Raw genomic sequence first — 5000 nt, forward strand, 5'->3', positions numbered from 1 at the left:
CCGTCCGCCACCGATTGGTTTTGATCTAATAAAAGCATTCCTCCCATCTCTGGGTGGAATTCTGGTTTGCATGTATTAGCTCTAGAATTACCACAGTTATCCAAGTAATGTTTTGTACGATCTAAGAAACCAAAACTGATTTAATGAGCCATTCGCGGTTTCACCTTAATTCGGTATGTACTTAGACATGCATGGCTTAATCTTTGAGACAAGCATATGACTACTGGCAGGATCAACCAGGGAGCTTAGTTATTATTGTAAATTTAAATTTTCGTCGTCGGCCCTCCCTGTAAGACCGATCGACGTTAAGCCATTTCTCTTTTGTATGTAACACACATTTCATAAATTTTGTACCTCTTATAGAGGCCAAATATTCTCCTCCTCCTCTCATAAAGCACGAAAATCACTTTCACGCCGTGCATCCATCGTGCAAGCACGTAGACCACACACGCTGGACAATATAATAAAAGATAGCGCGGACAGTGGCATGCTATACAAATCGAGAAAGCGCGTACAGTGATCATGCTGGTCATTTTGCCACCAAATTTTATAATCTTTATCATTAGAGCGGGCCCACCAACCTCGTCTCTGTACTTTATACATTTCTCCTCCATCTGCACACACCTTTTCAAACATTAACGGAGAGAGTTCCTTGGACTTGCTTTAAATGTACATATTAGATATGTTGGAATCTCTCTCCTTTAGAAGTTTCCCCAGCCTTAAAACTTCTTTCATTTTTACTCCTCTCTCCATACTTATTTTCCTCTCTGAACGTATCAGAGAGGATTTTATTTCTGACACCTCTTGACTTTTCTTAAATTCAGGGACGTAATTTTGTTCATAATTCAGTGGACTTTTGTGTATTTTATACTTTAAATATTTCCAAACAGTCTCCCTTCTAAAAGTGATAGAACGAATTTTCGTCTAACACTACTTTCTTGGTTCAAAAATTTTATACAATCTTATAACTTTTTCAGTTTTAACAAATTTTGGTTACAGACAGTTGATGCTCAGTTTGTACAAGTATGCAACATTTATAAGTGCATACAGGTCACCAGCCTTATATTACAAGGCTCACCACATATGGGCCATTCGGTCTTAGACACCGACCCGTGGTAATGCTGTGTGGAGATTAATAATAATCCGCAACGGAAAACCGGAACGAGAATAGTCGAGAAAGTATATTCTCGAGGAGCGGTAGACTGCTTTTCAACCGAAGTCATAAAAGAGCCACACGCTCGACGCTACTCCCGACCGGTCCGAGCGAACCGAAAGTGCCTTCCTATAAATACCGAACGGCCGGCCGCTAGGTCGGCGACGCATGGGCTTACGCCCAGGCGTATGCCTGTGCAAACCGCCGTGAGAGCGTACCATCCCGCCGGCACGGTAAAACTTAGACTGAAAATATCGTCGAACATATCCTTTCATTTTATAACGTTCTATACATGAAAATTAATAAATTAACATGCAGGACATAATAAATTCACATTCTCATGTAAATCATGGGTTTAATTAATATTTTAAAAAATTTTAAAACCGCCCAGAACCGATGAGATGAAAATATTAAAACGATATTTTTGCATTTTCTTACGGTAAAACATTAACAAATAAGCGACTATAGCAATATAAAACTCCATTTGTAATTTAATTAATCAAAATTAATATTTTTTTTTGATTTTTCAGCGATCCAGAACCGATGAGACGAAAACATTAAAACGATATTTTTGCATTTTCTTACGACAAAACATTAACAAATACGAGACTATAACAATATAAAACTACATATGTAATTTAATTAATCAAAATTAATAATTTTTTTTGATTTTTCAGTGATCCAGAACCGATAAGTCGAAAATTTTAACAATCATATTTTTGCATTCTGTACCGTGGATCCATCGTTAAACGCTATTAAACTAACGTCCGTGATGGTATAAATGCAGATTTTCGCTCCGTTTAGCCAAAATAACGAACTTTAGGTGCGCTCCGAAATATTTCAAAGTCCCAGCGGCGTATTGCTTCGCCTCTTAGAACCGATTAGTCGAAAATTTTAACAATCATATTTTTGCATTCTGTACCGTGGATCGATCGTTAAACGCTATTAAACTAGCGTCCGTGATGGTATAAATGCAGATTTTCGCTCCGTTTAGCCAAAATAACGAACTTTAGGTGCGCTCCGAAATATTTCAAAGTCCCAGCGGCGTATTGCTTCGCCTCTTAGAACCGATTAGTCGAAAATTTTAACAATCATATTTTTGCATTCTGTACCGTGGATCCATCGTTAAACGCTATTAAACTAACGTCCGTGATGGTATAAATGCAGATTTTCGCTCCGTTTAGCCAAAATAACGAACTTTAGGTGCGCTCCGAAATATTTCAAAGTCCCAGCGGCGTATTGCTTCGCCTCTTAGAACCGATTAGTCGAAAATTTTAACAATCATATTTTTGCATTCTGTACCGTGGATCCATCGTTAAACGCTATTAAACTAACGTCCGTGATGGTATAAATGCAGATTTTCGCTCCGTTTAGCCAAAATAACGAACTTTAGGTGCGCTCCGAAATATTTCAAAGTCCCAGCGGCGTATTGCTTCGCCTCTTAGAACCGATTAGTCGAAAATTTTAACAATCATATTTTTGCATTCTGTACCGTGGATCGATCGTTAAACGCTATTGAACTAACGTCCGTGATGGTATAAATGCAGATTTTCGCTCCGTTTAGCCAAAATAACGAACTTTAGGTGCGCTCCGAAATATTTCAAAGTCCCAGCGGCGTATTGCTTCGCCTCTTAGAACCGATTAGTCGAAAATTTTAACAATCATATTTTTGCATTCTGTACCGTGGATCGATCGTTAAACGCTATTGAACTAACGTCCGTGATGGTATAAATGCAGATTTTCGCTCCGTTTAGCCAAAATAACGAACTTTAGGTGCGCTCCGAAATATTTCAAAGTCCCAGCGGCGTATTGCTTCGCCTCTTAGAACCGATTAGTCGAAAATTTTAACAATCATATTTTTGCATTCTGTACCGTGGATCCATCGTTAAACGCTATTAAACTAACGTCCGTGATGGTATAAATGCAGATTTTCGCTCCGTTTAGCCAAAATAACGAACTTTAGGTGCGCTCCGAAATATTTCAAAGTCCCAGCGGCGTATTGCTTCGCCTCTTAGAACCGATTAAACGAAAATTTTAACAATCATATTTTTGCATTCTGTACCGTGGATCGATCGTTAAACGCTATTGAACTAACGTCCGTGATGGTATAAAAATGCAGATTTTCGCTCCGTTTAGCCAAAATAACGAACTTTAGGTGCGCTCCGAAATATTTCAAAGTCCCAGCGGCGTATTGCTTCGCCTCTTAGAACCGATTAGTCGAAAATTTTAACAATCATATTTTTGCATTCTGTACCGTGGATCGATCGTTAAACGCTATTGAACTAACGTCCGTGATGGTATAAATGCAGATTTTCGCTCCGTTTAGCCAAAATAACGAACTTTAGGTGCGCTCCGAAATATTTCAAAGTCCCAGCGGCGTATTGCTTCGCCTCTTAGAACCGATTAGTCGAAAATTTTAACACTCATATTTTTGCATTCTGTACCGTGAATCCATCGTTAAACGCTATTAAACTAACGTCCGTGATGGTATAAATGCAGATTTTCGCTCCGTTTAGCCAAAATAACGAACTTTAGGTGCGCTCCGAAATATTTCAAAGTCCCAGCGGCGTATTGCTTCGCCTCTTAGAACCGATTAGTCGAAAATTTTAACAATCATATTTTTGCATTCTGTACCGTGGATCCATCGTTAAACGCTATTAAACTAACGTCCGTGATGGTATAAATGCAGATTTTCGCTCCGTTTAGCCAAAATAACGAACTTTAGGTGCGCTCCGAAATACTTCAAAGTCCCAGCGGCGTATTGCTTCGCCTCTAAGAACCGATTAGTCGAAAATTTTAACAATCATATTTTTGCATTCTGTACCGTGGATCCATCGTTAAACGCTATTAAACTAACGTCCGTGATGGTATAAATGCAGATTTTCGCTCCGTTTAGCCAAAATAACGAACTTTAGGTGCGCTCCGAAATATTTCAAAGTCCCAGCGGCGTATTGCTTCGCCTCTTAGAACCGATTAGTCGAAAATTTTAACAATCATATTTTTGCATTCTGTACCGTGGATCCATCGTTAAACGCTATTAAACTAACGTCCGTGATGGTATAAATGCAGATTTTCGCTCCGTTTAGCCAAAATAACGAACTTTAGGTGCGCTCCGAAATATTTCAAAGTCCCAGCGGCGTATTGCTTCGCCTCTTAGAACCGATTAGTCGAAAATTTTAACAATCATATTTTTGCATTCTGTACCGTGGATCCATCGTTAAACGCTATTAAACTAACGTCCGTGATGGTATAAATGCAGATTTTCGCTCCGTTTAGCCAAAATAACGAACTTTAGGTGCGCTCCGAAATATTTCAAAGTCCCAGCGGCGTATTGCTTCGCCTCTTAGAACCGATTAGTCGAAAATTTTAACAATCATATTTTTGCATTCTGTACCGTGGATCCATCGTTAAACGCTATTGAACTAACGTCCGTGATGGTATAAATGCAGATTTTCGCTCCGTTTAGCCAAAATAACGAACTTTAGGTGCGCTCCGAAATATTTCAAAGTCCCAGCCGCGTATTGCTTTGCCCCGAAATTTTTCAAAGTTCCAGCGGCGTGTTGCTTTCAAAGTGCCTCCCTCTAAATACCGATCGGCAGGCCGCTAGGTCGGCGACGCACGGGCTTACGCCCAGGCGTATACGGGGGCAAATCGCCGTGAGAGCGTGCGATTTTGACTTTCGCAATAAGATAGTCTCCTTTATGAAAAGGAGCGTACACGTCTCCCAAAAAAAAAACAGTTTCATGACTATCAATGTAGTTCTTGATCGAAATGTATCATAGGACGAAGATTTTATCGAAAAGTACGAACTTTGGCGACGCATCGAAATTTTTCAAAGTTCCAACGG

The 5000-nt window shown here is 39.6% G+C and overlaps 1 non-coding gene across 1 annotated transcript in view; it reads right to left on the reverse strand.

Annotated features, from left to right (window-relative positions):
* The window catches only part of LOC143306606 (small subunit ribosomal RNA), a 1923-nt gene extending 1680 nt beyond the window's left edge, over window positions 1-243 (reverse strand). The window contains exon 1 of the ribosomal RNA XR_013063974.1: window positions 1-243. This exon is cut by the window's left edge and continues 1680 nt beyond it. This is a non-coding gene — a ribosomal RNA (small subunit ribosomal RNA).
* Window positions 244-5000: the final 4757 nt, after the last annotated feature.

Source organism: Osmia lignaria, unplaced genomic scaffold (assembly GCF_051020975.1).
Source record: "Osmia lignaria lignaria isolate PbOS001 unplaced genomic scaffold, iyOsmLign1 scaffold0013, whole genome shotgun sequence".
Classification (NCBI taxonomy): domain Eukaryota; kingdom Metazoa; phylum Arthropoda; class Insecta; order Hymenoptera; family Megachilidae; genus Osmia; species Osmia lignaria.